Here is a 24,829-nt window from a genome sequence, read left to right as displayed (position 1 = left end):
TCAGCCCCTCAGGATGTGACTTGGGCTATCGGAGAGCAAGCAGGACTCCCTGGTTTCAAAAGAAGGCCCTGTGTTGATCAGAGTTCTTTGCAAATAGCGGAGGTGATTTCTGGCTCCTTCAGCATAAGGCCAGAGGGGTTAGATTTAAGTGGCTTTTAGAAACCTCAGGAGATCAAAACAGCATCAGAAAACTAGAAGCAAAGTCCACTCCTGAGACCTGAGGAGCAGGAATTATCAGAATAACCAGCTCTAATCATCCCTTGTCCTTTCATCATCCTACTTTAAGACACGGATACCAAACAGAGAGAGTCTTGTTTACTGAACCTCTGTTTGGAGCCCACCTCTTTCCTAGGGAGACCAGATCACTTTACAGACACCTCATCCAGACTGCTATTCCCCCTGAACACCTACGCAGTGTTCGGCAAATTGTGGCTCGGCAAACCGCAGCTCGCGAGCCACATGTGGCTCTTTGGCCCCTTGAGTGTGGCTCTTCCACAAAATACTGACTTCTGCGCATGGGCCATGAAGTTTCAATCACACTGTACGTGCATGCCCGCACATGGCATTTTGTGGCTCGGGGCCAAAGAACCGCATGTGGCTCACGAGCCGCGGTTTGCCAACCATGGATAGGGTCTCTGGGATATAAGTAGTTTCCAAGTGTCTTAGAACAAGTCAGGAGAACCTGATTCTTTCTGTGTCCTACAGAGCCACGTCCAATCTCAGCACTGGACACACAATGATGGAATAAAGAATGAAGGGGAGTCAAATTGGAACAGTTATTAAGTCCAAGGACTAATTTATTTTCTTACTTATGATTTCAACATCTGCTTGTTGAAATTTCAACTGGAGAAAATTTATTTTTTTCTGGTTAAAAGATTTCCTGATTCCTTATAATAGTAACTGATGTTTCCCTGTGCATTCTAACTTTCTTCCTGACTAATTTTACATCTCTTTAATTTCCTAATAGCCTGGTGGCATATGTTTTATCTTCTTCATTGGAAACTAGATATCACAGAGGCTGGTGACTTGCCCAAGGATGTGAGATGCTGGCACAGGTTGGAAGGAATGAGACACTGGGGCTCTTGACTCCAAGTGCAGGCTCCTTCCCATGGCTCCCCCCTCCCCCCCCCCGCCACTCCCCCCCCCCACGTGTTTGGTTGGAGCCTTTCCTTCTCAAAGGCAGACGCTCATCAGAGCGCACCCCATGCTAACAGGTAGTGCAATCAGTGAGGAGGCTCTCCACACCCACCTGCTCAATCATCCAGAGATCACTGTACACTGAGAAGCCGGGGCAGCACTGATTACGCTGGTCAGTAGGCAACACGTGCCTGGAGAGCTTTGCAGAGTGATAATCAGGTGCAGCCTCTTTCCTTCCTCTTAGAACTTTACCATTTGATCAGGGTAACATGTTCAAGGGTGAGCGTTGACCTCTTAGAGGACTGTAGCTTTGTGTTCATGATACTCATCTTTTAGAAGTATCTGTGACCTAGAGATATGGCAAGTCATGGAATTGCATTAGAAGATACCAGGGAGAGAAAGAAAAAAGGAAGGCAATCATTTCAATTTATAAACAAGGGAAACTTGGCCTTAGAAAAACGAAGTCATTTGCCATAAGCCACAGAGCTGACCGGAGGCAGCTTTGTAGTAGAATGCAAGCCTCTTAACTGCCCATCTAATGGTATTTCCTCACATTGTACAGCATAAGGCTGCAAAGGATATATCACAGTAACTGAGTAACTGCATATTTCTCACTAATCAAGTCAGCAGGTAAACTTAGGTTTCACAGATTAGAAACAGCCCTCCAGGCACCACCCCAAAGCTGCTCTGAGCACCCAGGGTCCTGAGACCATGAGTTCTCAGTCAAATCCATTTCAATGAGTCACGTGTCAATGCTGACCCTATTTTTAGGAGCCACGCCAAACAAACAGAGAGATGGGCTCAGTGCAAACCATAAACCAGAAAGCCTGTTTCTGACTCTCGTTTGGGGCCTTTGAGAGCATTTGCCTCTCCTGGCTGATTAACACGTTAAGCACCCAGTCAGTCACCGGTGACTGACACTATACTTTCCGTCCGGAGGACAAAACAGGCTGGCGCTTAACGTGTTAATATATATATAAATCTGTCCCTTCCACACCTGTGCTTGCCTTAGAAAAAGTTAAAGTAGGTAATTCCCTATCAGGACATGGCTCAAGGAATAGGTATTCTTGCCCCCAAAACATCTCCACTAGTGTCAAATCAAGGTGTGTACAATTTCAAATAAGATATATGGTGCCTTTGATTCATAAAAGGCCTTTGTCTTTAAGAACTACCTGATAAACTGTAAATTCTCTGAAAAGGAAAATGAGACACAGCCTGGAGCGCAAAGGTTACTGGGAAAAAGGATAGATAGAAGTGGAAGGAGACATAGGGAACTACCAGAAACCACATTCACATGCTTCATCTGTCATTAACTTTTGTTAAGCACTTAATATATCCCAGGCACCCAGCTAGGTAAGGGAAAACAGAAACAAAGAAGCCATGGCCTCTGTTCTTAAGTCCAAGGAAAGAAGTGTGAAGAGTCATAACACTGCAATAAAGTGTTATAATGGTTCTATGCTCACAGTGCTACTCTGAGGAAACAGAGGAAGGCCACCATCAAGGTCCAAAGGACTGTTTGCACTGCCAAGGTAGGGATGTTCAGACTGAGTTTTTATAGATGAGGAGCTCACCATGAAACAAGACAAAGAGGGAATTTGAGGCTGAAGGAATAACATGCACGACGGCACAGGGGTAAAATAGATACTTTATCTTCAAGAATGGCAAGCAATTCTGAATAAGTATAATAGTGACCATCACAGACATCTATTGTTAAGGTGTCAAAACATCTGAGTTTGCTCTGGAATGAGGGACGTCCCGGAGCATAAGACTACAGTGCTAACATCAGGAAAGACCCAGGTAAACCAGATTGAGCTGGTCATCGTAGAGATGGTCACGAGAAGGATGCTTACATTTGGAGGCATCCTTCTCGTAGTAAAGCAAATTGCACAGAAGGAGCACTGACTGAGGAGCTAGAAGCCCTGAGATCATACTAGAAGCCTTTCTGGAATCAGTTTTCTAATCTGTACTGTGGCACAGGAGCTCTGATATTGCTCAAATCAAAACTCCATCATTCCAAATGGCCCAAAGGAGCCAAGGTAGGAAGAATCACCTACCTAAACGACAGAGTATTCCACAGAACAATCATCCTGTGCATGCAAATCTGCATAGGTCCCCTGAAGCTTTTCCCTGGAGCAAAAAGAACCCATAGGAGGTAGAAATCTGAGTGACCATCCACCGAAACATGGCAACCCATGTTGGCCATGACTGTGATTTCATTAGTGCCCCATTCAAAATTAGCCTCCTCCGGGGACTGGTTTGTGGCTCGGCATCAAAATGATTTTAAAAACCATCAGTCCCTGTTGGTCATGACCATTTAGATGTATATTAACTTGTAATAACCTGGAGCTGTGAATCTCAGTGGCACTGTGGCTTGGCACAGACTTCCTCATTTATTTATTCATTCATCCACTGAACCAACAGATTGTACTAATACACTTGTTAATTAGCAAAGAGGGAAGGAATGACGGGGGTACCTGAGATCTCATTCACTCAGATGGCTGGGTGACTTAGGTGATCATCGCACAGAATTTCAGCCATCCCTGGTTTTATCACACTTCACTTTTCCAGGCTTTGAAGAGATTGCGCTCTCTACAATCGGAAAGGTGGCAATGTTGCATCAGCAAGTCTATCTGCACCATTCTCCAACAGCATGTGGTCACTACCTCTCTGTGTCACATTTTGGCAATGCTTGCAATATTTCAAACCTTTTCAATATGATTATATTTGTTGCAATGATCTGTGGTCAGTGTATTGGAATTGTTCTATGGTGCCACGAATCATGTCAATATAAAATGGCAAAATTAATAATTGCTAAATGTGGTGTCCTCACTGCTTCACCCACTGGTGGTTCTCCTGTCCTTTTCCATTTCTTTCTGTCTCCTTGGGCCTCCGTATTTCTTGAGACACAACAATACCGAAATTAAGCCAATTAATAACTACAAAGGCCTCTATGTGTTCACGTGAAAGGAAGAGTTGCCTGTCTACGTCTAGTGAAGATGCTGTGAAGATTGTGAAAATGACACAAGATTTAGAATATCACATAAACTTAGTTGCAAAAGCAGCAGTAGAGTTTGAGAGGATGGACTCTAGTTTTGAAAGAAGTTCTGTGGATGAAATGCTGTCAAACAGCATGACATGTTACAGAGAAATCGTTCCTGAAAGGAAGAGTCAGTTGATGGCAAACTTCATTGTTGTCTTATTTTAAGAAGTAGCCATAGACACCCTAGCCTTCAGCAACTACCATCCTCATCAGTCAGCAGTCATCAACACAGACGTAAGACCCTCCACCAGCAAAAAGCCTGATTCACTGAAGGCTCAGATGATCGTTAGCATTTTTTTTGGCTATATCTTTAATTAGGATTTATTAGACAGAATGCTATTGCACATTCAATGCACTACAGTATAGTGTACACATGACTTTCCTATAAGCTGGGAAACCAAAAAAATTGTGTGACTTGCTTTATTGTGATATCCATTTCATTGTGGGGGCCTAGCACTGATCTCACAGTATCTTTGAGGTATGCCTGTACTAAACTAGATCAAAGGCTAGAATCACTTTTGTACTTTTTCCAGAGCAATGATGAACAAGTTCCGGTCTCCCAATTAAGTTGTATCAAATCTCTATCCATATTAACACCAATATTTTAAGAACGGCTTATGTCTACATTGCACATTGACTATCCACAAAACACAAGAGAGACCAGATTCAGTCAGAGAAAAAGAAAAACCTTCAATGTTTGGGTGAGCGAGAAGATGGATGGAGTAAAATCATACAAGCTCAATAATCAATGGGCTGGCAGACTGAACTTAATGCTTCAGGGCCTTTTCCAAACAACCTTCTTCTATGTGAATATTATGAATCCAAACATAATGCAAGCTTCTAAACTGCACTTTCTATTTTCTGGATTTTTAAGTTTCTCATATTTGTCCACAGTTGGGAGATCAGCCCTCTAATCCTCGCACAAGTTTTAAAACGTAATCAGTTCCATTTCCAACCCCAGCGCTTGTTCCCGGCTTCACAGCTTGTAGCTTCTGCCAGGAAATGAAGCAAACGTTCCCTCTTTCAAAGCAGGTGCAGCAGCCTGACAATAATCCAATAAAAACCCTATTAGCTGGGTCTCCATGACACTCCCGGTATCCATGGGACCCACAATATCTTTAATGTAGATAATAAATCCAGACCATTTCCTCCCGCAATTGCTCCCAATATGGCTCCACTCCTAGGACTGTCCCACTAACCTTTTGTTGCTACATTTTCTCATGAATGCTGAATCACTCTCTAATCTTTGCCATGAAACATGCGCGGTCCCACTCAGTGAAACGGATCAATCTGCGTGTGTTAGCCAATTGCAATGGCCTACTGGGCCATGTCTGTAGATTGCAAACAGCAGGCCTAATACTGACCAAGTTGTAAATTATCAACTATGGCTTGGTGGTTAAGTGATGATGGATAAAGCAAGAAAATGAGAGGAGGTTTGTGACCATTGGAGTCACTGCATATATCTCTGACTAACCCTGAACATGTAAGTTCCATACTAGCGGGTATGTTAAATAAAAATTCAAGGAAAATATGTTTTATCTGTACCACATATTGCTTTTCCCTCAATTTTACTGTTACCATACCTCATTTCAATTCAGAAATCCTCTTTTGCAAGCTATACTAAAAGACCAAACTTTACCTAATCTGGGATTCAAGTTTCATTATCATCCCTGGTGGTCTAGTGGTTAGGATTCGGCGCTCTCAAGTTTCATTATCAAATAGGCACCTCTCTACAGCAACTCCAGCTCTTATTATCTCCATATTAACAGTGACTAAAGAAGCAAAATGTCTCACTGTTAATACCCATGATGCTCACTGTCTCATCTCACCATTCGCTGGACTATAATCTCCATAGAGGCAGAAACAACGTTCGTCTTGCTTTGATAACTCTCACAGTCCTAGCACTTAGGACAGTACCTGGTGTTTAGGAAATATCAATTGAAACAATAAAATGATATGCTTGTGTGATTTTGCTTTAAAATGATATTCTTTTTCTCTAATGCACTTATTTACCTAATCCTTAAGGCCCTGCTTAAACCCTGACCCCTCCTGGAATATTTTTCTAGGGTATTCTTGACTATTTTGACCTCTTTTCATCAAAGTCCAATTATGCTACAAGAACCCATGTCTCTATTTAACTTTTGACTTTGAAAATGTTAGATATTCAAGAATTGTTAGATGGATCAACCACATTTTTATGAAAAATTCTGAAGCTAAATAGAAAAATATCACTTATCCAAATTTATAATAGTACATCTCAACCAAGCTGGGGTTTTTGCACAACCCCAACTATAGGTATAACTTGGTCCCATCTGCACCAGAAGCCTGTTACTCCTTAAACTTTAAGAGAACTGCTTTCCATGCTGCCCCTTTCCTGCTCTGCTTCCCAGAATGTGATGATCTGTCCCATCCCTTCACCCCCAGAGTCCCACGCCCCCTCCCCAGCCAAACGCACTCCCAAAAGAGGCCTTCACATCTGAGGGATCAGGGTCTCACCTCCCATGGGAAGGATTCTGTATTTCATTCATCAGCATCAGGCATTCTTCTAAACCAGTGGTTCTCAACTTTCTGGCCCTTTAAATACAGTTCCTCATGCTGTGACCCAACCATAAAATTATTTTCGTTGCTACTTCATAACTGTAATGTTGCTACTGTTATGAATCGTAATGTAAATATCTGATATGCAGGATAGTCTTAGGCGACCCCTGTGAAAGGGTCGTTCGACTGCCAAAGGGGTCGCGACCCACAGATTGAGAACCTCTGCCTTAAAGGCTTATGAAGTGTTGATCCTTCCACACTCACAGGGCAGATTCTATCCTATATTTTATCAATATTGTTAAATGGCATATTTGTTCTCTGATGTAAAACTTTTAGCTTTAGACTATAGAACAGTGTGAAAGCAACCTTGGATAATAAAAAAAAAGTTATTGAGTTTCTCTTTGTTTCATGTTTAATGAAAAGTTTAAGTCACCACAGATTTCTGATGATTTGTCTTAAATCAACAAAACCATCTGGGTTGTTATTACATGTCTTGCAAGCTACATCAAATCAACAACCACTCAGAAAAAATAGTTCTCCCGGGAAACAATTTCCATTCACTAATTCTTCTGCAAAATGTGACAAAAGTATTGTGTTAAGAATCTGGAAAAACAAAAAGTAGTAGTAAAGAAAAACGGGGGTCATTTTATAAAATGAGAAAGAAACCCTCAAAAAATTCTACTGCCCATATCATCTAACCATCTATTCCCTGGAAGAAAGTGTCATAAGAAACATAGGAGGACTTGTGCCCATAAACAGATATTGTCTCATGGAAAAAGTGCTAAATAATAAGACAGGTTGCCAAAATCCTAAACCCAGCTCCATGAAAAACTGGTTGGATGGGTAGTCTTATAATCATCTGAGCAGTAGTATTATGTTTCTGATAAATGCTGAAAAGACTGTAGCTGTGCCTTTTGGCAATTCACCACGATCTATTTTCTCTCCTCCTGTGATGAAAATAAATTACAGTTTTGAAACCCCCAGCTGTTAGTCACAGGATCATCTGACTAAGATCTAACCAATGGAATAGGAATGAAAATAATCTGTGTTACCTGCACCCTAAGGTCTAATTATTAAAAACTGCTTTACATGGTCTCCTCTATGCTCTTCTCTCTTTCAAGTGACATCAACACCAGAACAACCTTAGAAGCCACAGGTTGAAGATGGCAGATTTGCCATTTACCTAAACCCCTGAATGACTGTGCCAAAAAGAGCCACCCTGCCAACCTAAACATGAGCCCTAGACAGCTGTTATTATTATTCATTTCCACTGAAATTTGTGGGCTATTTATTACTGTAACTTATTCTAACCAATAAAAAATAATTTTCATGTCATAAGATTGCTGTGAAGTACAAATTTACTTTATAAATTATAGGAAAATATAATTCAATTCAAAGGGGAGATAATTTGTCAAAATTACATATAAGTAAATTGTCCTTTAACCCTGACTTTGCATGTTTTTTTTAAAAGGTACCAATATATTTCTATATTGATATTACTGTAAAACAATTCCTTATACTAATAAATAGGAATAAAATTTTAATCTAAAAGTTATTATGTAATACAAAAAATATTCTTCAATTTTTTTAAGAGTTCAGGAATAAATCAGATTTGAAGCCTAATTATATAAACGATTTCTCCAAGCTTCATTCTGATTGGCTACTATAATTCTTAGCCAAAAGAAATAACTAGACCTCAAAGATCTAATCAAAAAGTTTGTGTGAGCTTCAAGGAATTGTCACCATTCCTTATAGCCTCTATTTTGACAAAGGAGAAGGAATTGCTTCTCAGTTCTTCATAACAGAATAATCCATGAAATAAGACTCTGACAATATTTTTTAGCTTATACCCTTACCTGTAAATGGGTGATGCATACCAGAGTCAGGTATGCATCATTCCAGAAGGTCAGAATTTACTAGCCAACATAATGATAAATAACACTTTTATGAAATTTATAGTCAAAGAACATCCTCAAATTTTCTATTTTAGTCAATGGTATCACTGTCAGGTTTTCAAATTTTAATTGGAATCCTGATCAATTGCTCCTAGCTTCATGCTATCTCTGAGTTTCATCATTTATCTCTCATTTTCAATATCCAACATATCAGTAAACATTTTTTAAAAATTATCTTTATTGTTGAAATAATTACAGATGTCCCCTTTTTTCCCCATTGACCCCTTCTGGCCCTCACTTGCCCCCCGCCCCAGGCAACTCCATGCCGAGAGTTCTAAACGATATTCCCAGTGCTCTTTGCTCAAATACTTTCCTCTGTAACCCAGCTACCAAAGTAGGCGACCTAATATTGTTGCATCATATAAAAATAATTAGAATAGTTATCGTTCATTGAACACTTACTAAGTGTTTTGGAATCTATGCCAAATACTCACATGCACTTTTTAATTGTATTTCTTCAACCACTCTATGTAGAAGATATGCTTTTTTTTCTCCACATAAAAGACTAGGTGACTAAGCCTTATAGAGGTTATGTAACTTGTATTACTGGCCGTCTTCAATAGTAGCAACAAAATTCAAAATTTAAACCCTGGCCTTTTGGACTTCTGAGCCTGAAATTTTGGTCATTTTATTATAATGCCTTTAAAATAATAATAAGTTCCTTGTTTTATGTATAGAGCTTTCAGTAGGGGGTCTTGACAGGACTTGATGAACTATTTGACACATATTTTTCATTTTAATTTGAAAAATTTCAAAGTAATTAATAGTGAGAAAGCAATATTGATGTGTCAACTATTCAATTCGGCAAGTACTTTTTGAGTATCTATTACCACCCTTCCACACACAAAGGCTAAGTGCTGAATTATTTTTGTTGGTAATGTGGCAAAATAACCATATGCTTCATGTGGAAGCCGGGAATTCAGACTTGTTAAAGGTGATGTTTTGTATAAAAGATTCATAGAAGGTAAGGTTGGCTAAGTATGCTGAGGATGGATTCTGAATGGCTTCAAAAATATTGATCTTCATCCTAAAAGCAATAATGAAAAGTTTTCTAAACAGGCAAGTCATGTGAGCCAAGTATTAACTTAGAAGTGTTCATCTGGTGAGAGGGTCCGGGATGCGCTCATGATGAGGCTCTGAAACCAGACCAAGCAGTGAGAGGTTCTTTCAATAATGTGTGTATTAAGGATAGTTAAAGGTAGCAGGTAAATTTGAATACCTATCATATGCTTATGATATACCAGAGATGGCTAGAAACTTTATATACAAAATTTCATGTTAATTCTTGCAAAAAGCTAATAATTATCTTGATGTGATTGGTAGAGAACTTGAAACTCAGAGAGCTTAAATAGTATCTAAAGTCATGGAAGTAGAGGCAGAAAGGTAAGACTTATTATCATTAATGTTTCAAAGACATGTATGTAAGGATTGCTGTTCGAGTGTGAGAGTACAAGTCTAGCTAAAAATATTTGCAAGTTTTTAATTCTTTGATACTATAAAATGGGGTGTTGTCATTTATGGGTAAAAGCCAAAGCGAGTACAATGGAGCCTCTTCTCTCTTTATTTACTATACATCCTAGAGTAATTTTCCGATAACTACTATTTTAGTAATATTCCTTCTATTCTTAACAAACCTAATTTTGCCATATGTTTCCAAATGATAATTGTCTATAAATATCTCATGCAACCTCCTCAAACAATAATTTGCCACTACCAAGAGTAAAAGAATCATTGTATTTTTATTTTCTAATTGAATATTCATGGACTGTTTAATTAGCAAATTTAAGTAACAAAATTTGAGTACATATAATTTAGTACAGGGAACAAAAAGAATTATAGGCATTGCACAGAGTTTGTAAGATTATTATTTCTGTCTCTATTGTTGTTTTGCAAAAGTGATTGCAAGTTTACAGACTAAATTGTAGGTCATTATTGCTCTTTATCTTTTTTTTAAACTTTTTTTAATACATTTCAGTTTGTAGCACAAATCTGGGCACCTAGTAAATGCTTAATAAATGCTCATGACTGTTTCTTTTGGAGATTACTTCCTTCAATTTATAAATATGCTATTCCTTCTTCCTCAAGAAGGGTCAGTTACAACTCTCACTTTGCAAATGGAAAATGTCAAAATAGTCATTGTATGGTTGAAAACAAAAACACACTTCATAGATTCTCAATTGTGTAGTTAAAAAAGGAAGATAAACATCTTAGTATTTTATCCCTATCCACACTGTAGCCCAGGCTTCTGCCTTAAGTGCATGGCCAAGGAGGAAAATAAATGATTCTAGTTGTTCCAGGCCTTGTCCAAATGAGGTTAAATTTCCCTTAAGCATGTACAGAGCTTTATATGTGCCTATATGTTTTCTTATCTGTGACCACAGTTTGCCCTTATAATAGCCCCAGGAGATGAGTAGGCAGGGATTACTATCCCCATGGTGCACAGATAAGTTCCAAGTTCAAGGTCTTGGCCTAAAATCACACACCTGGGTATTGGCAAATCCAGGCTCTGGATAAACTGCCCATCCATCTCCTTTCTCCTGAAGCAGGCAGTCTCTGAGGCTGCACTAACATTTTTCTCAATTAAAGTTATCCACATTAATTGCAGCTGTTTTCCAAGTCCAAGGATGGGTAGTGAGTAGCTGCTCTTAACCTTAAAGAGGAGTGAGCACAACCCACAGAGAACTGACAATGGGAAGCATCTTTCAGGCAATTTATAACTGAGGCCAGGCCTGCATGTGCTGTGACCAATAGAAGAAGGGGTTGGGTAATTACCTATGATGTTAGCCGCTGTAGACAGGCATTCTCCCAAAACCCCTCAACTCATGTTTTCCTTAGAAGCATTTCTCTCCTTTTAGTCTGACTAATTACATGGTTAATCCTGTGAGGGCAGGGACAGGGTCTTCGATGTCCCAGATAACTGGACTGATTGTCTCAAGTGGTGCTAATGAGCACAAGGGTGTCATTTAGGGTCACAGAGAGGGAAAACCATCTCTGCTAAACTGGAAACTGCTCAGGGTACCTGTTTACAAGGGCAGATGGGTGAGTGTGGATGACCCTTAACAGCTTTCCCTGATCCCTAATGGGCCAAATGCAATCTGGGAGCTGAGCACAGAAGCACTGAGTAAGCACCACCAAGGAGGGCTCTGGAGGCAGGGAGCATCCTGCCAGGAGGTCTCTGAAAACAGAAGACTCAGTGGAAAGCATCCCATAACTGGTTAGAAGGCAAACATTTTGACTCGAGGGCCACAATGGGTTCTTAAACTGGACCGGAGGGCCGGAACAAAAGCATGGATGGAGTGTTTGTGTGAACTAATATAAATTCAAAGTAAACATCATTACATAAAAGGGTACGGTCTTTTTTTTTTTTTTTTTTTTTTAGTTTTATTCATTTCATTTTTTTTAGTTTTATTCATAGTTTGCCCGCGGCTGGGTTAGATGAATTCAAATGGTCTGTGTACATGTTTTGAACATTGTCACAAAGAAAAAACATGGGATTAAGCCATTCAATACAGTACCTGCCTTGCTTCTGGGCCAGGTCCCCAGGGGACTTGGGGGAGTGTTTCTTCCCCCACTCCGATCCCCTCCTTATCCCACTCTCACCCCCAAGGAAGATAAGCATCAGGCACAGGATTGAAGTCAGATGAAATATGCCAATGGGAATGATTCTTCTAAATATGTTGGGACTTATCCATCCAAACACATACTGTCCCCAGTAAAGCAGTTTTCTTGGAAAGTTCTGCACATTACTGCCTTTGATGATTGCTTCTCTCCCAGATTGGCTCATCATCTATGAGGAGATAGCTGATGATCACTTTATTTGGAGTTTGCCCACTCCTATGCTTGCCACTAACCAGTAGACCAGACACACTTTTTTTTTCTAGCGTAAAGCATTTTAGTTGGGATTATAAAGGTATGAAAAATTAAATATTCGTGAGTGGCCCAAAGTTGTACATAACCAAGTCACTGAATGTATTTACGTTCTTCATTCCCTGTGCAGAATAGGTCTCCCCGCTATAAAGCCTCCATCATACTGGGAATTCCAGGATAGCAAGTCTTAACCTTGCAGAAGTGAGCTAGCCTGACTCTCCCACCTGCCCAAATAGTGAGCTCTGGTTAAGCACTAAACAGGCATTATTTTTCTTTCTTTGCCTCAAGACCTAGCATAGCATCTTAATTAATCAATCCAAAAATTAATTAATTAACTATTAAAAAACTGTTCCCATTTGCAATGCTAAACGATTTGAGAGAAGGTACTGAACAATGTGGATCTGAGAAGCCAGATAATGCCTCATGGTCCACAAGGGGACCTGCTACAACAGGTGAGTAAAAGATATGAGAAGGAGGGGGGAGGCCATCACAGAGGACCACACAACCAAAGATGTTGATATATCTATTAGGCATCAACAAAGAGGTTGAGGCCTATTTCACCATCACTATCCTAATAAATCCTAGGTAATGTCTATGAATATCATTAAACCAAGAAATTGTCTCCATTTGGAAAAAGAGTTACAAAGAAAGCATTACATCTTTGAAAGGTCTGCTGAAAATGATACTAAGCTATGTGGCTTTGGAAAACCAGTTTTAGTTTGTAGGCCTTGACTTCCTTGCCTTTAAAATACAAATAATGGTTGTTGTCCTGTCTCTCTTGGGATGAAGATGAAAGTCAGGTGAGATGATACATGTGAAAAGCACTGGGGTAGATGTTAAGTCATTGATATCTAACTCATCTGCTACATTGGGAGAGAATGCAGCTATCTGAAGATGAGTGTGACATCCATGTGAGTCATTTATTTTGAACCCTCTTTCACCCAGGGCCAAAGCTTCTATATATGAAATCACCAGGCAGGTACAATTAGGCTTGACAAAAAGATGGTTCTCTTCTCCTTTCTCTTTCGTCTTCCAGGATTTTGGATCTAAGGAATGGTCGAATGGTCAGAAGACTCAACTTGAAAATACTGTATCTACTTAGAGCTACTCTGTATCTCTTTTATGTTGAATGACACATTTTGCTCTTCACTGTTTCTCAACGTTTAGACAGAAAGAGGGGTTGTTGAATACAATCTGATGAATAAATGAAGTTGCAAACCAATGAAGACTTGGAATTTGTTCATTAATAATTTAGCAATTTATACCAAAAACGTATACAGGTCCTTTAGGAAATAGCTCCTCTTTCTTGTGATTTAGATCCACTAGTTAATTGGTTTCTCTGCCTGGCTGATTGTCAGTCGAGACGCCTACACTGCATTTAACCAGCATGTTCATAAACAGAGCAAAGTTATTCATTGAATCTGCTTCAGTTCGTGGGCAACGTGGGAGAACCAGCCTGTGTGTACATAGTTCCTTTGGGTTGTTTGTTTGCTAGATTACCACCTCAGAGAAAGCCAGGTTGTATCTGTCTACACAACATCCACAAGACTGGACTATTTAGGATGTCTAGCCAAACAAATCATTGATTCAGTAGCATGTATCCATTGTTTCACTGAATTTCTGGTTGTCTAATGCAACTGAATGGTTAATGAACTTTGGTTGGTTGACCCAATAATGCTAGGGAGACAGATTCTTTATTATTTTTTCATAAAAAATATATATTTCTTTCTTGAAAAGAGCAATGATTAGTTTTAATAACCTTTATGCAGCCAAGGGTAATATAAAAAATATTGGTTTGGGAGCTAAGAGATCTGTACTCTAATCTAGTCCTACCTCTCTCATTACCTATTTGACCTTAGAAAATCTTTTTCAACCCCATATTCCTCCTCCTCTCTCCATCACCACATTCCTTCTCACCTATCACTTCCAGCCTCAATTTTATCATTTATAAATGAAACATTTGAACCAGATATCAAATTTAGATTTTATGAACTTCTGTTGCTATACCCATACTAGCCTCCTTATTATAGAACTAGTGGCCTTGTGTACAGATTTGTGCACAATGGAAGGAAATTAATTAGAAGAAATATTTTAATATCGCTATTCACCCTTTCTCTATAATAGAAGTGTCGCTTATCCTTTTATGTATATATATATATATAAGATTATTGCTTAAATAGGCTTCAAGGATCTAAGAACTTGTTTCTCATCTCTATTTTAGATGGACTCATAATCTATTATGAGACAGATTCTATCTTAGAGACATGAAGAGTGCAGACCAGGCTTCCCAATGGAGTTGACACCTAAGCTACATATTGGACTATGGGTAAGTTTTAGATTGGTAAAAAAAAAAACTAGAGAGTAAAGGGGTGGGGGGTTTCCACACCAGAGTATGAGCAAAAGCATGGATTCGGCTCAATTTACCTTAAGTGTGAACTGGGAGAGGTGGCGAGAGTTAGCCCTGGATAAGTAGGCAGTGCCTATGGTGTGATGGCTCATACTTGTTCAATGAATGGTAAGTTATGCTGTTCTCACGACTTGTTTTGAGTCACGGCAAAGACCCTCACAATAAAGCCTACTTCCATAAGCCTAGAAATCCCAGATGACTCAGGGACAGGAAGCTGTTGCCATGTGCCATGTGCCATGTGGCTGGAAGGGAAACGGGGTTGGTGTTAGTGCAGGAATGCCGGTCAGGCAGCTGTCACAGCAATCTAGGTGAGAAATGAGGAGGACCTACACCAAAAGGCAGTGAGGTGGGTATGCAAAAGAAATTATTTTACTTGGCAAGGCCATTACCTGAGCAATCACGGGCAAGAGCTTTGAAGGGCAGCTCAGTTCTCTCGTGCTAATTTAGGACCGCGGTAAGTAGGGGTATATTTTACTTTATTTATTTTTTAAACCAGCAGTTACAAAAACATGTCAAAGCTGCACACCAATTAATGAGCCCCTGCAGGCCGGGCTGAGGTTTTATTAGAGGCGGTAGGAGATCTGTTGGCATGGCAGCCAACGGGAGGCTTCTAAGCTCACAGTGGATCCCTCAGTGGCCTAAGTCCATGGCAAAACTGTTTTCCTTACTCCACAATCAGCTCGCTCACAGTTGTGTTGTCTGAGAACTCTTAGGTCTGAGGTTGTTACCCTGGCTTTTACCAGCCACCCATGCATATTCTCAGGGGAAAACGTATGATGTACACAACACAGTATAAGGGAAAGAGCAGATCTGAAGGGAGGCAACTTTTGAAACCCTGCCTGCTCACTCACCAGCCCTGTGCCATGCCCATAAGACAAGAGCTAAGCTGGTTCTCAAATGCTGTCAGAGTTATTACTGGTGTCTCCCCTAAGCCTACTCTCTCCATTCACTGAAAACTTTCTCTCCACCCCGCGACCCCCGCCCCCGCCCCCCCCCCCCCCCCCCCGCCTCCTCCCTCCAATCCTTCCATGCATATCTACTGTTGATGGGAACTTCTGACTAAATTCAGATACCTCCCCAAGCCCTTTCAAAATCTTGCAAAGGTTAGGGCTCCCACTTCAAAACCTCCCAAAATAATATGGTGTGTGAATTTCATTGTCCTTTCCCTTCTAGCTGCCTGGGTTTACAGCCTGTGTATTCTCTTCCTGTCTATGGCTAATCTAATAAACTAATCTAGATGAAGACTTTGCTGAATGAAGACTTCGGAAAGCTGTCCTTCGCCAAGAGCATGTGCATTTTTCTTAGTAGCCCTCACACCTTTAAATCAAAGAATGACAGGAAGAGAGACCGGGACACCATTGTAAATGGGAGGGAGATATTTCAGAGGAAGACCCCATGAACTGTGACTTGTGCTTCTGAAGCACAAGAAGGGAATGACTACTTTTTTAATGGTGTTTGATTCCTATGCAAAATCAAAACAAAACAAAACAAAAACCAACATCTTGTATAAAAAACTCTTTTTTTTTTTTTGCAAAGGCGAAAAAGTTTTACTTTTAATATTGATACCAGTCAACCCATTATAATGAAAACTCAGCTAAGACTTCAACGCTCTGGATGAAGGGCCACTAATCTCAAACCCAAAGCCCCACAATTTAAGTCTGACTCAGGATTCTTTGCTACAGGTTTGGGTACATATTAGCTCTCCAGGTAAGAATAAAAATTCCTAAGAGCCAACCACCTTATCCATGCAGGGAGTTCAGGGGGTGACGTGGGGGGTGCCAATGGGCCACTTGGCTTTTCCCTTTTCCTACGACTTTTCCCCCCAATGGCATGCCCCAAAGCCTATAACTCCACCACTCAAAATCCATTCCCTTGAATTTTCAATTCACCATTTCTCTACCAAACAGAACCAGGAGCAATCTAAAGCTGGTTCTGAGCCACACCTTCAATAGGTCATGTTCTAGCCAAAACTGCAGCTGAGCAGAGCTTATAACTCAGGAGCTCATGGACTTTTAGTAAACTGATAAGGAACTTCCATGGACCTGTGGACCTTGGACATACAAGCAAAACTTCCCTCTCAACAGCAGATTCCTCCTTCCTGTCTCTGTGAGAGTGACAGGAAAGGTTTAAATTCATACAAGTGCGCTTTTTTGGAGAAAAGGCCTCTTTTGGAGAAAAGGCTGTCATCACGTTCCCAATCAGGCTCTTGATACAAACAGGTTTAAAATTATAAGGGGATATAGGATTGGATAAGGGTACACAGCAGTTTGGCGGTGATTGGTGGGGTTGAGGGAGGGAAGCAAGTCTGAACAAGATGGCAGAGTCCTTGAGACTAACTGTCCTGCAAGTCACACTTCATCTCAGACTCAACAGAGGCAGATCTTCCTGATTCTTGTTCAGTAGTGGTCCATGTTATGTCCCAACCACTGCAGAAGTTCCTCCAGTCACCTGGAACCCCCACACCAGAAGAGACACTTTGGGCACCTGTTCTTGGGATACCTTGCCACTCAACTTGGCCATAACTGGTCTCCCCAAAGTCTCTCATGAAAGGGCTGCACTAGGCACTTGGGGAGAGAAACCACTTCATTGATCACCTTTGCCTTCCTCCCTGTGGCCTGAGGATTGAGGGTATGGCAAAGCTTTGTCACTGCTACAGGGAGAAGGCAAAGCCCTGGGAAAGCTCATAAACACACTGACTTAGAGTTCAGCTGTGGCCCAGAGGGGACCAGAAGAGGCTGGACAGATGACTCAAACCTAAAATCCAACCTCTCCTAAAGAAATGGCAGCAGTAAGGCCACCTCACTTACAGTAAACATTCCCTTGCTTGTTATTGTTTATTGGATCCTCTGGGCAGGTGTAAAGAGTAAACTCCAGAAGAGATTACAACTTGTCTAGCACAGGTAATCAGGCACCCACCCATATAACCAGAAGTGATGCATGCTGCTGGATTTACATTGGCCCTCTGCCTCACTCCAATGCCTCCACACCTCCCCGCCATCCACACATGTACATCAACATACAGTTTCAAACCTTACCAAAGCAAACAGGTAGAAAATAAAATGCTACTAAGCCTATTGCATAACATTTGCCATAGCTGAGTAATATATGCCCATTATGCAATATATAGGAAGGTATAGAGGAGGGAATTAAAAGTATTCATATTCATACCAACAGGGTATCCTCTAGACATATTTTTCTCCTAATAGGACACACATTGTACATACCACTAGAAACTAATCCATTCTATTTTCTTGGTAGTAGGGATCGATCTTAGATGCTCGAGAGATAATAAAATAGCCAGGTGAGTGTTTCCCAAAGGATTGAGCTCTATGATTTATAACTTCTATGAACTAATAATAGGTGTTTATGTTAAACGTGTTGTGTGGTCAAACAAGATTGGGAAATGCTGGGCTTAACAAAATTAAATAAGTGCCTTTATCACTAAGTCTTTAATATACAACATACATTCAGTATTCCCAAGAAAAAGATATGCCATGAAGCATTTCTCAACTGCATTTTGGCCATCCAATGCTCCTGACACAGAGCATTGCCTTTGGCTCATGTTATGAATAGTTTGGGAAATGCTAAAATAAGCATCATGGAAAAGAAATTCTGTGATCAGTTCTGGCTCTAACACTTACTCAGTATTTGACTTCAGTTATCTATTTTTGTGTAATAAATTACTTCAATACTTAGGGACCTAAATCAATATTTATCATCACAGTTTTTGTAAGAATCAGAAGGTCAAGGCTCTGGCTCAAGGTCTCTCATGAGCTGCAATCAAGATGTTGGTCAGAGTTACAGTCATCTCAAGGCTCAACTGGGGAAGAACCCGCTTCCACACTGACTCACATGATCACTGGCAGGATTCATTCCCTTAGGGTTGTAGGACTGAAAGCCTGTTTCTCACTGGCTGTTGGCCAGCAGCTGCCCCACAGTCTTTGCCAGGTGGGCCTCTGCATCATAGGAAGCACACGAGAAGAGCCAAAGAAAGAACAAGCCAGAGGGAAGTCACAGTAGCTGTAGCCTAATCTCAGAAATGGCACCCTACCTATCACGTTTTCCATATTCTATTTGTTAGAAGCAAGGTACTAGGTCCAGCTCACATACAGGGAAGGATATTATAGAAGAGTGTGAATACAAGGCAGCTGGGATTCAAGGGAGGCCAGTTAATACACAGCTAATCACAGCTATTCCTTAACAATCACAGGATCTTCATTCTTCATTTAGAAGATTATCTTATTTCCATATGGACAGATAAGAGAACTAATGTTCTGCAGTGTTACATGTGCTTTCCAAGACCACATGGTACCAGGTGGTGAGTATCCCTTAGTAGGGACTCAGATCTTCTGAGTGTTAGTTTGGTGATCCCTCAACAGAGATCTGTGAGAAACCAAAGCAATCAAGAAAGTGGGAATGTTCTAAAAAGCATAGCCCATGGACACAGATAATAGTGTGGAGAAGGCCTGGAAGGGGTGGATGCAGGGTGGAGGGGATCAATGGGGGGAAAAGGGGAGGATGGGCGACATCTGTAATACTTTCAACAATAAAGATAAATTAAAAAATAAAAAGCATAAAATGATAGCTATTCAAAGTTACATTTTATTGCTATAATTTCTTTTTTTTTCAACTTTTTTTTTTAATTGCTTAAAGTATTACAAAGGGTATTACATATGTGTCTTTTTTTTTTCCCCGCCCTTGACTATTCCCTGGCCTCCCCCACCCCCCAGCATCCCTTGTCCATTGGTTATGCATATATGCATGCATACAAGTCCTTCGGTTGATCTCTTATACCCCTCCCTCCTGCCCCCCAACTTTCCCCGGCCTTCCCGCTGCAGTTTGACAATATGTTTGAGGCAGCTCTGCCTCTGTATCTATTACTGTTCAAAAGTTTATAATGGTCTCTATTATCCATGAATGAGTGAGATCATGTGGTATTTTTCCTTCATTGACTGGCTTATTTCACTTAGCATAATGCTCTCCAGTTCCATCCATGCCGTTGCAAATGGTAGGAGTTCCTTCTTTTTTAATAATAGTGTTAATAGTGCTTCTGTGTAGGGCCAATTATTGTTTTATATGAAATTTCTTTTTACTCCTATTTTCCTTGCTTTGGTGGTGCTCTTATCAGTTCTGGGAGATGAATCCACATCCTTCTTGTTGAAGGAGCCCTCAGGGAGTCTTTGGAGCCAGAACCTTGTCTCTTTCCTATTTCCCTTGTTTCCAGAGCTTTTACTTGGCATTTCTGTTCTCACTACACATGTGTTGGTGTTTACTAATGTTGAGTTGATCCTGCAAAGTTTTTCTTTCTCATTAGTGGCAATGCCTATTCAACCTACAAGAATTCTTTTTCCTTCTGAAGCAGTTCTCATGTGAAATGAATGGGTGGGGGTATTGCGGAGACTCAAACATCCTGCCATATCACCTATCCACACCCTACCTGTCACATGAGATAGAGAGGGGCCCACCACCCTCTGCAGACTCCTATGGGATCCCCACCACTGGAGTGTCTTCACACACACCCGAAACCTTACCTTGCTTAACCTCAGAGTCACCTTTTTAAAAAATTTTTTGAAGATCCACTTTTTTAAGTAAGTCATAGGATCATCTTTGATTTTCAAACTCACACACTCAAGTGAGTAGATGAGATAAATGAGGCTAGGGACAGTTAAATCCCTTGGCCAACTTTAAAACCAAGAACAGAACAGGAAATCAGTCCAAGGTTCATCTGATTCCAAAGCCCAGACTTGTGTTTTTTCCCCACATCACCATACATTTCCAGGTTTTTGTTGTATTCTTCAGCAGATTCTAGGCAGCATGAAGGGAGGAAGTTTGCTTGATCTGTAACCGCAGTGCCTACACAGTGTTTAAATTAGTGCTGTGCACTGCTCATTGCTGGTACATTTATCATTTCACCATCCTTTCTGAGATCCTGGAGGGCAATGTCTTGCCTTGTACTCTCCTCAGCAGCCAACACAATTCCTCCAATGTATTACGGATGTGTTGTTGATGTCTCCTTACCCTAACTGTCACCTCATGAGGCCATGAGGCCATGACCCCATGAGGCAAAATCAGGAGTTCAGTGAATGCAAGTAGAAACGATGATCTTGTCTTGAAGATGAAACACCTAACCCCACTGAACCAATAAGTACCTGCCAGTAAATGGCTCCATGTCACACTCTTACTGAAGGAAGAAGGAAGTAGGAGTCCCAATGAATGTCCTTTGCATACAAAGGATGTTTCCTCCTACTGAGGACCTCCCTTTACTTTGTTCTAAATCAGCGGTTCTCAACCTGTGAGTCGCGACCCCTTTGGGGGTCAAACGACCTTTTCACAGGGGTCACCTAAGACCATTGGAGAACACATATATAATTACATATTGTTTTTGTGATTAATTAACTATGCTTTAATTATGTTCAATTTGTAACAATGAAATTAGGGGTCACCACAACATGAGGAACTGTATTAAAGGGTCGTGGCATTAGGAAGGTTGAGAACCACTGTTCTAAATCATCTCCTTCACATGTCAGAGAAGGCAATCTGTTCTTTTATGTTCCTTGTTGAAAGCAGTTTATCCATGTGTACAAGGAAAGAAGAGTGAGTCAGGCTTCTGGCTGGTCTTCACATTTCCTCCTGGTATATTTTGTTCCAAAATATGTGTTCTTCCCAGAGTCTGACATAGTACCTTTTCAGTCTCCTCATTTTAATCTTATCTCAGCCATAAATATTAGCCACGCTAGGCTGTGTATACAATTAAGGTGTTGTTCATAAAGCTTTCTATCACAAACACAGAATAATAATCAGTATCATTCTGTCAGTTCACGTTGCCAGCAAAAGTCTTCTTGATATTCTCCCAAGTTTCTCTCGCATTCATTCACCTTGTCTCTACATCTTGGCTCCTCATTCTCTTCCTTCCTGAAGTAATTGAGAACAGGAATCTCCCCATCAAGTCAGTTCCTCGCTCTTTTGCCAAACGTTCTTTATTGGACTCATGCATGTCCCCAGAGTTTACAATAAGCCGGAGATTCACTGAATCCCAATTTAGTATTTCCTTTGCCACTAAATCCATCTCTTTATTACAGCTCAGCCTTAACAGCATGCATTGATGCCAGAAAATATAACTTTATCTCACAGCCAATGTGCAAATAGGATAATCTTTGAAATATTTTGCCCTTTCTCCAGGAGCTATAACAGACAAAATAATATTCTGCTCAACTCAATGTCAGCCTCCTCACTCCAGCTGCGCCGTCTCCCATTACAATAACCATCATGCTTGATACAGGTCAAACCTGGTCACAGATTTACTAATCGCACACAACCTTGTGATTACACTTCAATTCTCATTGTTTAAATATTCAAGAGTATTTAAGTCATTTGTAGTAAAATATGCAAAGTGGTTTGACGTTTATCGGCATGGGCATTAAAAATCCTCACTCACTGAAAATTACTCAAATACATAGAAAATTGAAGTCAGATCACACAAACTCCAAGACCAGTCAGTTAGAAACCAAGATCAGAATCTGACACAGGGATCTAACACGGGGGAGGTGGTAGCCTCTGGGTCCCTCCTGGGTACCTTGGCCTCTTTGCTCTGAGGTGGCTCAGTCATTCCTTTGGGAATCCAGTCTCCCATCTCATTCCACAAGGGAAGAGCCTTCCTGCCCCCAACACTCAACAAGACTTCTTCACATGTGTGTCTGACAGCAGCAGACTCCGTGGGGATGTGAGGTTTGGTCTAGAGTTGGACCACTACGTACTCATAACATGTCATAATATTTCTCCCTTGAGTGCAATTCTCCCAGCTGGACTTGTGCTCAAAGAGCATATGGAAGCAGTTGCTAAGCATCTTATATACAAAACATGCCTATATGTATAAAATTTTGGAAATTTTTCAAGGATGTGAAGGAAATAAAATTTTAAAACTTAAAAGCTGTGAAGAAAAAAAAACTTTTTATTTTTATATATCTTCTAGATATAAAGTCAGTTGGTCAGCTTAGGAGGGTAAAATGGATTATACAATATTTAAAATACTTATAAAATTCTCAATGTTTGTATAGTGAATGACACAAAGGCTCCCAGATCACTTTAGGAAACAAATAATTTTTAAACAGAATGAAGAGTCATGGGGATGTAGAGTACAGCTTAGGAAATATAGTCAATATTATAATACCTATGTGTGCTGTCAGGTGGGTACTAGACTGACTGAGGTGACCACTTTGTAAGTTATAGAAAAGTCAAATCACTAGGTTGTACACCTAAAACTCATATAATATTGTATGTCAACTATAATTGAATTTTTTTAAAGAAAAAGGGAAATGAGTCTTAGATATACAAAAAGACTAAACATTCTTTGGGTGACTTATAATTTTGAATTTTATATCTAGGCCTTCATTCCCCATAGACAAGATTTGGTTGGGTCCTACATGAAGCAAATAAGATGACATGGAAGAACTTCCTGGTGAATAAAATGTATTTAAATTAGTCATAGTCAGGTACTTCCACTAAAATGCTGCTTCTTTATTCATGCTATCTATAGTAATCAGTGAAGATAGACTCTATCAAATTCAACAAGCTGTGAGCATCTTATGTAGTATGTCAATAAACGTACATGTTTTCATTCTAGGTCTAAGTTGGGAGGGGTTTTTAATCACAGCTGCCAAAAGCCAGGGGGCTACTGCACTAGCCAAGTTCCTACAGAGCAGATGATAGATTTTTCTCTTTACATACAACATCATGGCATCTGCAAATAAGGACAGTTCTATACCCTCTGTCCCAATATTTATTCTTTTATTTTTCTTCCCTTATCACATTGGCTAGGACTTTGAGCAAAATGCTAAATTAAAATGTTAAGGGAAGACATCTTTACCTCCTGATATTTCATTAGTCCTTGTTTTTTCATAACATATTTGAAGATTTCAGAACAAAACACCACTCAATTTGGGTTATCTGGGGTTTCTTCTTCATTCAACTTGGATTATGTTTTGGCAGGAATACCCCAGACATGGTATTATGTACTTTTCAGCACATCATATTGTGAGGCACAAGTTGCTAGTAGTGATGTCAATTTCAATCACTTGGTTAAGTTTTTGTCTGACAGGTTTTTCCACTGTAACATCATCTTTCCATTTGTAATTAATTTTTATGGGATTTTGAGACTATATATAAATCCTGTTAATCCTCAATGTTTAAGCCACTATCTTAGTTATTCATTGATGATCTGGCCTCAATCAATTTTATGATAATGGTTGTCAAACAGTGATTTTTGAATTCTACATTTTCTTCTACATTTAATAATCTGTTTTTACTGTAAAGAGCTTTACCATGCATTCGTGTATTTTATAGCAATGTGGATTTTCATATTCTTATTTCATTTCATTGGTTATAATTATTTATCACCATTATTTAGAGCTTAAAATGTCCCAGATTTGACCAGGGGGAGCCCCTTCAAGCTGGCTCCTGTATCCATTTGCTATGTCATCATCATTCTTTGAGCACTTCTTTACTTTCTTACACAAGGTATTTCAGGCTATCTTATCCTTTCCTTCCCCAGTCTTGGAATCAGCCATTTTTTTTTAGGAGTCTGAGCTCCCTTTAGTAGAGGATGGAATTAGAAACCAACATCTAGTGCTAGGTGTGGCTATTGTTACATAGTTTTTTTGATAATTTGTTTTTAATTTAGTCTGACAATCCTAGTCTTTTGTTGAAAAAATTATTCTTGTATTAAATTATAACTACCGACATGTCAATCTGTCCCATCAGATTTTTGTCCTTTATTATACTCCTTTTTTGTATATTTTTATTATTACACATTTCCATCTCTTACCTTGTCATATATGCATTATTTTATTATTATTTTATTATTTTACTGGTTATCCCAGAAATTAAAAT

Source organism: Myotis myotis, unplaced genomic scaffold (genome assembly GCF_014108235.1).
Source record: "Myotis myotis isolate mMyoMyo1 unplaced genomic scaffold, mMyoMyo1.p scaffold_m19_p_9, whole genome shotgun sequence".
NCBI lineage: Eukaryota > Metazoa > Chordata > Mammalia > Chiroptera > Vespertilionidae > Myotis > Myotis myotis.
Note: the sequence above shows the minus strand (reverse complement) of the source record.